Below are 12,198 nucleotides of genomic sequence, written 5' to 3'. Positions count from 1 at the left end.
TGTTTTGATATGAGAAGTTTTTTAATGTCCATGCTGATACAAAGCCTTATGCTAAACTGCTTAAATGCATTTCTGGAAGTTGGTTTACAAATTCAGATTGACGTTTAGACTTTACAGTGGATGTAAATGCAGTTAATATGACAGTCGTTACAAAATATTTCTTGTGCCCTGGTATTTCCGGAATTACCATAATACAGAAAACAAGTCAGTGAATATTATGCCTAATTTGTAACTGTGAACATTTTTGTTGGCTTATCAATCATTTTACTTAATAACGAGTGAACGTTGTTTTCGTACTAAACTTAGTGGTTTCATTATCGATGGGTTATCTTCTAAAGAGTTGTGAAAAAAATAAAAAAATAGGATGAACTGCTAAAAATTATAAATTAAATGTATTATTTCATTTTCATTTCAAGTTATTCTTAAGAATATAAAATTTAGACTTAAAACTTTCGTGACTGCAGGAATTCATACTCTTTGGGTATTTCGGTAAAGTCACGTAGATATAAAAATAATAATAAAATCACGACGTTTCGATCGCAACACAAGCAATCTCTCACCTGAAGACGATTGCTTGTGTTGCGATCGAAACGTCGTGATTTTTTATTATTATTTTTCTATCTACGTGACATTACCGAAAGACCCAACGAGTAAATGTAAAATTTGACATTAGGGACCGTTTGTTTTTTTACATTATTTTAATTAGTAATTTTCCTAGCTGTTTTAAAGTTCACTATTATCCGTGTGTATCTGATCCACACAAAACAAATGTTTGTACCTATTGCTTGTTTATCATGCACAATCACTGTGATGTTAACATTACTTTTGGAATTAAAAAAAACACAAACTCTTTGTATGAAAGTTATCACCCGAACCTTTGAAAAAAAATGTTCAACGCGTGCAAAGATGGAAAAGCATTGTGGGAATATCAGCCTTGGTCAATCTACCGCTTGCCGTTCCCCAAGCTGCTCTGCTGCCGTCTCTCGCGAACCTGCGATATAATAATAATAATGATCAACTCCGTATCTCAACTTCAGAAAATAGAAAATAGTTTTGTCTGCCCACCGATTGGCCTTCCAGAAGTGTGACAACAAGGGGCATTCGCCTTAGCAGTGCAGACAAAATATGTTTTCCGCTTACAAACCAATAACGTATATTACTGGTAGGAACCTCCTGGTTCCACCAGCCCACAGGGGATTATTGTGTCCGTCCGTCGTGCAGGGAGGGGCTGGGTGGGGAGGGAGGGGCTGGGTGGGGAGGGGAGGAAGGGGCTGGGTGGGGAGGGTGGGCTGGGTGGGGAGGGGAGGGTGTGGAGGGGCTGGGTGGGGAGGGTGGGGAGGGGCTGGGTGGGAAGGGGTGGGGCTGGGTGGGGAGGGGCTGGTCACCCCGTGGTGCCCTTATAAAAGTCAACGTTTAACCTACTCACGCCGGCTTGTGCCCGCCCTCACAGTCGGGCATATTTGCGGAATACACCACGCCGCCGTTGACCCTGGCCATTTACCGAGCAACCCAACGTTCCTGCCAGCTCCCTCCGCAGGAATGTGTTATAAACACATAAGTATTTATGCATTTTACTTGGTTAATTTCAACCGGCTGTGGTTGTCGTTTTATATTTTAAGATTTATAAAGTGCTGTGCCAACTGAAGAATGTATGCTCGTAAATATTTGGAAAATGGAATACAGCAGCAGCTGGATATGAGCACACTGACTGTGAGCAAGGCGACCTGTGGCTGATATCAGAAGTTGCCCTCCGCCTCCCCCCTCCTCGCCCCCGATCAGTTTACTGATCTAACCACGTGTTGCTTATATCAGAACTGTGCTTATATACGGTGTGCCTATATACAGCTCCTCTGCTGTTGAACACTCAAACAAATTGGCGTTAAATGGTGTAAATGTTAAGCATTGTACGTCTCATAAAGCCCAGAACCCATGGTTATTTTATTTGTACGTCTTTAAAGATTACGGACCAATTGCTAGCCTCTTTCCTAGGGTAAAAAAAAACCTCATAGTTAAACAATGCTTATATAAATGCCCCACGTTTGTGGCAGCAGTCCCTGATTGATGACCATGGATTTTGAAAAAAACAAATCCCAGTCAAGTTTGAATTCACATTTCAACGCGCAATACCATTGGTCCTTTTTTTAGGTGGCTGCTGCACGATACGTCACTGCATGTTCCTGAGAAATGTTGTAGAGCATCTGACCTTCCCACCCCACCACAGGGTCTGATCTTGACCTTCACGTGTAAACGCATCCTGCATGTTGCCGTGTTCTGCACAGCGTGACGAGCGGTTACCGGATTCTCGGGATCAAAGAGATGCACATTCCCCCTCTGTTTTATTCAGATGTTGGGGGGAGAGGGAGGTTGTGGGGTCCGGGGGGGGGGGGTCTTATGATCCTGTAGGTGTGTGACCAAATTTGTATGACGTTATTAACATTGGGTACAGGTTTCAGGCGGCGTCTTACTCTCTGCAACGTCTTAGACATCTGGAGAATTACGGTAACTTACCAGAACGAAACAGGGCAACCCCGTATACGCTAAATTCAACAATCAATACACATCTGGAGTTTAGATTTTTTTATGGGAATTAAAACCTCCACGATACCTTTCACAATGTGCCATTAATTAAAACGCATATACAATGTATCGTCCGCACAGATGGTTTGTTGAGTGGTGATCATCCCACTTGGTGGCCCTGCAGCCAGGAGTGTCCAATTCTCCATTCCAACGGCTGGAGCTACCCTATTCATAGACCACCCAACGTGCACTTCCCCTAAAGTATTGTCAGGTTTTTTCGGTAAAGTCACGTAGGTAAAACATTAAAAGTAATGAAAGTAAAATAAAACAAAACAAAAATAAAAAATAAAATTCACGACGTTTCGGAGGCAACACAAGTCTCCGTCATCAGGTGGGACCGTCACAGCCAGATTAGCTGCATCAAGTGAAGCAATGATTCAAAATGTAATCCCTTATAAGCAAGTTGAAGGGGGGGAGGAGAGGGGGGGGGAGTTCATCAGAATGTGGTAGCCAATGAATGGAACGTATCGGGAGGGAGGGGGGTGGGAGGGGGAGGGAGCCAACAAAACATTTGGCGACGGCTTGGACGCGGCTGCTGCGCACGCCAACACAATGGGCAGAAAGGGGGGAGGGGAGGTCTGATACACATGATAGAACAAAGGAACGAAAATGCCCATGTTTATACCAATGCAGGCTGAAAAATGAAGAGAGTACTGTTAAAAATAACTGGGGATGTTAACACTCGGTGAAGTAAATTAAAATAGTGCCTGTCAGATAAGATGGTCCAAAAAGTGTAATTAAGTCTTTTTTGCGTGGTTAATAACATCTTTCCAGTGATTACTGAGTTTGTACCCATCATCACGGTTGAAATTATGTCTGTGTTTGTATATTTGTATGGCTTCGTGTACAAACCTTTGATGGTAGCCAGGAGGCTTGCAGAGAACCTTGGTCTCGGAAAAGACAATATCATGAGAGCCCGCCGAGTTGTAGCAATGATCGGCAACGGCCGAAGAATCAGTTCTGCCGTGTTTCAGATCTGACTTGTGCTCGCGGACACGATCAGCAACATGACGTTTTGTTTCTCCAATGTAGCAATCACCACAAATGCAACTCAATTTGTAGACTCCAGGATACTGTAAGTCAGGAACGACATCCTTCACAGATGGAATCAGATCACGGATTTTATGCACTGTGCTGAATCGGACTTGGATCTTATGTTTGTTTAGAATTTTGGAGATCTTTTTGGTCACGCCTGCTATGTATGGTAACGTGATAGTTTTGGTCGGAGTTTCATGTGGTTGTTTCTGTGTGGTGGGAGAGACAGCTTGGCGGATAGTACGGTCAGAGTATCCGTTCATCCTGAGGGCCCGATGTACATGTCTTAATTCATCAGTCAGGTGGTGTTGGTCAGAAATGCCATGGGCTCTGTGGTATAGCGTTTTGATGAGATAATTCTTTTGAGATGGGTGGTGGTGGGAATCCGGTTTCAGGTAGGAATCTGTGTGGGTGGCTTTCCTGTAGACAGAATGTCCCAAGGATCCGTCAAGCCTCCATACAAATATACAAACACAGACATAATTTCAACCGTGATGATGGGTACAAACTCAGTAATCACTGGAAAGATGTTATTAACCACGCAAAAAAGACTTAATTACACTTTTTGGACCATCTTATCTGACAGGCACTATTTTAATTTACTTCACCGAGTGTTAACATCCCCAGTTATTTTTAACAGTACTCTCTTCATTTTTCAGCCTGCATTGGTATAAACATGGGCATTTTCGTTCCTTTGTTCTATCATGTGTATCAGACCTCCCCTCCCCCCTTTCTGCCCATTGTGTTGGCGTGCGCAGCAGCCGCGTCCAAGCCGTCGCCAAATGTTTTGTTGGCTCCCTCCCCCTCCCACCCCCCTCCCTCCCGATACGTTCCATTCATTGGCTACCACATTCTGATGAACTCCCCCCCCCTCTCCTCCCCCCCTTCAACTTGCTTATAAGGGATTACATTTTGAATCATTGCTTCACTTGATGCAGCTAATCTGGCTGTGACGGTCCCACCTGATGACGGAGACTTGTGTTGCCTCCGAAACGTCGTGAATTTTATTTTTATTTTTGTTTTGTTTTATTTTACTTTCATTACTTTTAATGTTTTACCTACGTGACTTTACCGAAAAAACCTGACAATATGAATCATTGCAGTCACGAAAGCTTCAAATCTAGAATTTCCCCTAAAGTGGCAACTCATTTACCAGCCGCGGACAGGAATGATGGGCTCAGTTGAAACGCCCCGACCAAACATTTTTAAAAGGTGTTGGTGTTTTGGATATGGGCCAATGGTCACGCAAAAGGCGCGTGAAATGTTCAGACGAACACGTGTGTGTTGTTGTACAGAGGGGCGGTAGTGTCGTGGCTAGCGCGCTGCACTACGAATCCGGCCACCCGGGTTCGATTCCCGCTAACGGCCAACACCAGTGAGGATTATCCGAACCGATCCTGGGCCTCCTTTAGGTCGACTCAGCCTCAAATGAGTAAACATCGCCACGAGGGAGACAAAGGCGGCCGGGCGTGGTGTTGGCCATCCAGACCCTCGTGTGCCGTGCCGGCCTTCATAGGTGTTCGCTAACGGCACTTGCCCCAACAGTCTGTTACAAGCTATACGGGGGATCTTTATCTTTGTACAGAGGGGCACAATTTAAGCAGTGGTGGAGCTGGCACGTGGGGGGGGTGTGTCTCTAAAGAGACATTTGTAGAGCTGTTTAACACCTCGTAGACTTTCGCGACCAATATTTATAATGAAGGTCTTATCAGTTAGATCGCGTAAAAATAAATGTGCCGTTAAACCACCACTAACCCGACGAATTGGCTGTGTCGGGTGGTGGTGGGTTAGCGACACATTTAAAAATTAACTCATTCCCTGATATTGTTTTTAATTAAAACATTTACTTTAAAAATTAACTCACAGCGGCCTAAAGCCTACAGCTAGGCCTAAAGCCTTGAACTAGGCCTCAAACTCTCCCTTCGTATCGTGCCCCCGCGTGCGTGAAAGGGAGTTAATGTTTAACAATGTTACATTCCCTGATGTTTTTAAATAGAACATTTAAATTTAAAGCTTTTACATTAATAATTAAAACATTTTTATTAAAAATTAACTCACAGCGGCCTAAAGCCTACAGTTAGGCCTAAAGCCTAGAACTAGGCCTCAAACTCTCCCTTCGTATCGTCCGATTATGTGTAGCAACATCGCCCCCTACTGCAAACACTTGGCAGGACCCTACAAAAACCTTTAGACTCAGTGAGGCTTTCCTGGCTAAACAAGTGTAATAATACATTATGTTTATATTCTTTGGTTATTCGTTCCTACCAGCCCACCCCACAGGGACCTGTTATTAACGCGATCTAACCCATGAAACCGTTCTCATGAATTGGTCGCCCCCCCACTCGTTAGTGAAATGACAGAAAAGTTATAGAGATGCAGTGAGATGAGAGCGATGCAAGCAAAAGAGACAAAGATGTGTAATGAGATGGAGATGAGAGATCAATTAACAGTTTTAGGTTACGTGCATTTTTTGGGTTTGTTTTCGAGTACTGCATCTGAATTAGAGGCGATATATAAATTGCGTTCCGCGTTCATGAGTTTGGCTTTCCCATGACCTGCTTTGAGCTGTAACGCTGTCACTCAGTTTGTTTATGCCTTGCACCACCACTGTGTGTCAGTGCCAATGATATATGATTGTTTGCCCTGTTTGCTTCTGAGTATAAGTACTAAGTTAAACTTTTTTTGTCCACATTACGTGTTGCTGAACATGTTGTCGTGACTTTTTTTTGTACATGGGCGGCGCGTGAACGACTTTTTTTTGTAATTTCTGCCCCTCTGATAATCCCACACGAGAACGGTTTGTAGGGTAAGTGGCAGGTTCGCGCCCAACGTGGGGTAAAATGTCTTTCTTTGACTTGGTGCTAACACAGGGGGTCGGCAAGACCTGTGGTAAGGACCACCGGTCTCGTATTCACCGCATGCATTGCGGCTCTTGAAATATTGAGCTTTTTTTTACGGAATTCGAGGGGGAAAAATGGTCCTTTTTGGGTTTTGCCGAGACCCCTGTGCCAACAGAAGTGATTTCGTCAGCCATGATCAGCTCGAGGTGGCGACTTGTGCCCTCCTCTGAGGCATCTGCTGCTGCCGATTACTGCAGCTGAACAGACAAAACCGCGTGTGAACACTTGAGGACAAAGAGGGAGCTGTTTACCGCACAACCCTACTATACTTGTGTGTGTGTGTGTGTGCGGTGATCGGTGTATGTACTCTGTATTGTACGCTTCACATTAAAATTCGGTCTGCCATCTTGGATTGTGCCACCGAGTGTGATGATGTGCCCAATACCTGCGTGAAGGCATACATTTGTTTAATTCAATCACGTCGATTGTTTGGCCACTTGTACGTGAACCCAATGAATTTGCTGTCGTCGGAATATTAGATTTTTTCTACTTCTGTGATGTAAGACGTAAAAGAACAAAAGTGATTTATTTTATTTTAATGATGGCCTTTTGTTTCACCATTGAATCCATGCTGAGTCTCAAATACTTTTTCGGCAGGGTCTTTCATGCCAAACAAATGTGGCCTTAACTATTCACGAAGACACCGCAGAGGTGTAATGGTCAGCAACTCAGGGCTTGCAATTGAGAAGATGCCGATTTGATCTCTCGGTTGAAACATTGGGAAAGTTTCTCAAATCACCCCCCACCGCTTCTGTCCACCCAGCAGTACAAATGGCTACACCACAGTTGATCGGCAGATTTCATATGATGGGGTCAAGTGTGTGTAGTGTGTAGGCCAATCAGTTTCAAGGACAATTCACATTATCACAGCATGTTTGTTTGCATATTCACCACAAGTACGTGTGCTTAATGCTGACTTGATTCCTTGCAAAACGTATCTATTTGGTTTTGAACATCTTAACGACTGTTTTATTGCCAGAAGGGGTAAAATATATTAATATTTTCCATATTTTTATACTGGCAAAAAAAGGTCCCATGATGTGTGAATATGTTGAAGTTCTTTCGCACCGTACGTAGCCAACCGTGGTAATCGGAGGTGCGGGGGAAGGAGTTCTCACATCTTAAAAACGTCTCTCGAGGCCCTTCCACCAGCAGTAACGTAAGCAAGAAATTGCAAGGCTGCACCTTTTACATTTACAATTGTATATAACCAGTAAACCTTCGCCGGGTCTCGAAACTATTTCAGGAGGATCCTTTATTTGAACGCTTAACCAAGTATTTTGCTTCGTGTGGGAGGAATCTACAATATCTTGGGAGAAAACTGACAAGCTGAATTTTTATTTTATTTTACTTGATAAGGCCCACTGAGCTATAAAGTTATTTTTCAGAAGCTACCTGGCCATCACAAATGATAGCTCAATGAAGTGGCCTATCGCGTGGAAATTTATGAACGCCATACATCGAATTGTAAATGTTGTGGGTTTACTCTCCAACACACCGGTGTGTTGCACTCGCAACTAATTGACATGCTCTATTAACGTGGCACACTTTAGTAATTGTCTGTGTTGGGCGGGTTTAATGACGTATTAATATTTATGCGAGCTAACCCAAAATCCACCCCTCTATTTTTAATAATATTGGTCGCGAAAGCCTACGTGTTAAACTATTTTTTATTTTACCAGGAAAATAGCTCTATTTCAGAAGTGACCAGGACACAAATGATCACTCAACAAAGTGGCTTATCACGTGGAAATGTATAGCAGGAGCCAGATACTCGAAACGCATGATGTTGATTCTAAACGTAGAGGGAAAAACCAAAGGACCGGAGATAAATCCATGTGACCAAGGGGAGAGACATGCAAACTCGAAATATACAACAAACGTCAGGGTCGGGATCGAACCCACTACCCCCTGTATACCAGGTGAGGTCGTTAACATTTGGCCACCGTGCCCCCCCCCCCCCTATTCGTGAGGGTGTGAAGCTCGGCACTTGCCATCTTTATCAAACGTTGCCTTCATTAATTTCGCAAGCGGCAGCGATTGTTGCTGTGCATAATCCCAATTGTGTAAATTTGTGATTTCATTTTGTAAAATTTGTCAAATTTGCACCGTGACACGAGGAGGCAATGGCCTGCTCATTTTGAATGACATTACGGGATTCTTTAACGCCCACTGTGAAGCAGACGGCGACATGTTATTGTTAATATACCGGACGGGTTAATCAGGGAGGCCTGCCACGTTCAAACTTCGCACCTCGGCAACAAGGCCGTGAATGTGCCACTGATGGACCAAGTGGCCATGGGCAGGGTGGTTGAACCGTTACGTATTGGCCAGTTGAATAGACATTGAGTTAAACCAGAGGTTCTCAACCTTTACTGCAGCCTGCACCCCTTTGGTTCTTAATCGTAAAATATATAATGTTAATAAACACACAGGGTTTGATGAAACAAAGAATTTGTACTTACGTGCCCGTGCTCAATTTGTGCTTTCGATGATTTACCTTCTAAAGAATTCTAGCTATGTCTCGCACTCCCAGAAAGAGCATCTCGCACCCACAGGGAGTGCGAGCACCCCAGTTCAAAAAGAACCACTGAGTTAAACCATAATTTCCCCACAGTGTTATTTATGTTTATGTATTTTTTTCAAAGGTCAGAATTTTCCCAAGTAAAGGTTACAACACGGCCTGAGCTATTTGAAACGAATGCTCCGGAATTGTACACTCCTCGTACAAAATCACAGACTGCTTTATGAGGCATGTGATTGTGGTAAATATAACACAATATTAACACTTGCCATGTTGCCTACAGCAATTATACGGTTTTAGTGTTTTGCATTGTAATATACACACCGGATTGCACTGCATTTATTTGGAATGGTAATCTGGCCAAGCGTTTCCCCCATGCAAATATAATGTCACCATTTAAATCCAAATGATGCAAAGGGCGTTGTGGCAGGTAAGATGATCTGCTGGCTGCTGTCCTGTCAGAATTTCTGTACTTATGCTGAACTTTTTATGCACCGTACATAGCCAATTGTGCTAATCTGTGGATCTCTGTGGGTCTCTATGGGTCTGGGTCACTGTGGTTGTATGTATGCTGCCTAGGTTGGTGGGATCGGAAGGAATGGGCCAGATCAGCTCAATAATAACGGAAGAAAACTGCTAGATTTCTCTGCAGCCCATGAACTTACAATTACGAACACGCTGTTCTGGCATCACCGCATCCACACAATATCATGGATGTACAGCGGGTCCAAGCAAGAAGAGCTGCTGGACTATATAATTACGGACCAGCGGATGCGGGCCCATATTCTTGACACCAGGATCTACCGTGGAGCTGATCTGCCCACTGACCATCGACTTGTTATCTGTAAGATGCGCCTGCCATTCTTCCACTCCGCAAGTGGGTGTTCATCTAGGACCCCATTCAAACTCACACTGGCCTGGTCTCAGCTAGCTGAGAATAGTTGCAAGCAGGAATTTCATTATCCCATGCAGCTGGGGTTAGCATCGTCCCCCCCTCCTTCTGATGCTGAGGGGAAATGGGTGAGGTTCAGGACTGTGGCTCATGAAGCTGCAACAGCTGGATTGAGTATGCAGTCCAGACTTCCTCAAAGACCCTGGCTGAAGGAGGACGTCTTCCGGCTGGTTGAAATAAAAGGAAAGGCCCACTCCCGTCGTCTACAACATCCAACATCGGAGAATGAGGAGGCTTACCGCGGCCTTCGCTCGGATATTCAGAGAGCCGTGCGGCGCTGCAAGAATGAGTGGTGGGCACGGGTTGCTGAGGATATGGAATCTGCCTCAGAAGCCCGCAGTCACAAATCACTATTAAATTCCATCAAAAAAATCACTTGCAACGCCTCACCTATCACCATCCTTAAGGGAAAGAATGGTAATTCGACCTCCGACCCCCAGGAAGAGGTATGCAGGTTTGCAGAGCATTTTTGTAAGGTCTTGGGTTGAGGGCAATTCCCACAGCCCAGAGAACATCATGGGGCAAGGTGGAGACGACCCTGCTAGGGCTGTGGTTCCTAAAATGTTGGCAGAAGTAGCAAGCCTTCTGAATGGTTGGCTGAGGTACCATGTGTGGAGGTAGTGCGAGGGGCGATCCGAAGTCTGAGATCAGGAAACGCGCCGGGCAGAGACGATTTCCCAAGCGAAATGCTGAGGGAGGGTGGCATCTATGTGCAGACTGCCCTACTTGACATCATCACCATTGTCTGGACCACAGGAGGGGTTCCGCAGGATTGGTGAACCACGTTGGGTCTGGGTGTCTGTGGGTTTCTGTGGATCTGTGTGCTTGTATGCATGTTGAACTTCTTTCGCACCATACGTATTCAGCCGTGCTGATCTGTGAGTGTCTGTGGGTCTCTATGGGTATCTATGGCTCTGCGTGTTTGTGGGTCTCTGTGGTTGTATCTATGTTGAACTTTTTTTGCACTGTACGTAACCAACCGTGCTAATCTGTGGGGTCTCTATGGGTCCGAGGGGTCTGTGTGTCTCTGTGGCTGTATGGATGTTGAACTTTGTTCGCACCGTACGTAGCCAACCGTCCTAATCGGAGGCACAGGAAGGGACAATTTCATAAACTCGGGTTACAACAGATCTGTGTATTAAAACAACATCTTAATTATTTATTATCAGTCCTGGCATCCGAAATGCATTCATATACTGCATATATATGGTTATAAAGAAGTGTGTATATTTGTCCGGATCTCATGTGGATCTGGCTCGCTTTGGGGGTGAGGGGGGGGGTCAACAATTGTCCTTGTCACGGGGTGTTCATGAACACTTCCTCAATACAGGCCTAAACCTCATGCACGTGTTTGACCAAAGGGGTGCTGGAACTGGTCCAGGGCAAGACGACCACGGACACAATGATCAGAGCCACCTATTGTCAGGAGGTGTCGATCAGGACTGTTGAAGCCAGGTGGGGGTAAGTGAAACCCACAGGTGGAAATAGGTGACACCCCCCCTCTCTCTCCACACCGAATGATGAGACCGATGAGCCAGCAGCAAGTCAGCAGAGGATGGGGGGGGGGGGCTCACACCCGGCTAAGAACAGAGAAGCTGGTTGGTGTCGTTACCCGCGAAACGTCTCAAATTGTAAGCGTTGCGGGTTCACTCTCCAACAGACCGGTGTGATGAAGCCGTAACTAATTGGCACGTTGGCTGTGTCGGGTGGTAGTGGGGTTAACGACACATTTACGCGATCTAATAAAAAAACACTTTATTATGGATAATATTGGTCGCGAAAGCCAAACGTGTTAAACTAGGAACAGAGAGATCGTGCACCATGGAAGGTGTTCACGTGCAGAGGAACGCAACATGAAACCAGCAGCTTTGGGACAACGGACGCTTTGGCAAGAACCAGCTGTGAGTCAAATCTTGAACTCACTCTAGAGCAGTGGCTCTTAACCTTTGCTGGTTCTCAATCATATTCTTGGTTCTTTCGGTAAAGTCACGTAGAAGGGAAATAATAAAAGAATAAAAATTTTACTATACAATTTTCACGACGTTTCGATTGCAACACAAGCAATCATCATCGGGTGTGAACACCACAACAAGAAAATTTGAAAAAAGTGCTTTAAATCGAAATTTGGTTCTCAATCGTAAAAAAACTTGACAATTTTAATAAATGTACAGGTTTGATGAAACAAAGTAGTTGTACTTACGTGCCTGTGC

The sequence above is a fragment of the Lampetra planeri genome, chromosome 46 (assembly GCF_965212315.1).
Source record: "Lampetra planeri chromosome 46, kcLamPlan1.2.h2, whole genome shotgun sequence".
NCBI classification, from domain to species: domain Eukaryota; kingdom Metazoa; phylum Chordata; class Hyperoartia; order Petromyzontiformes; family Petromyzontidae; genus Lampetra; species Lampetra planeri.
Note: the sequence above shows the minus strand (reverse complement) of the source record.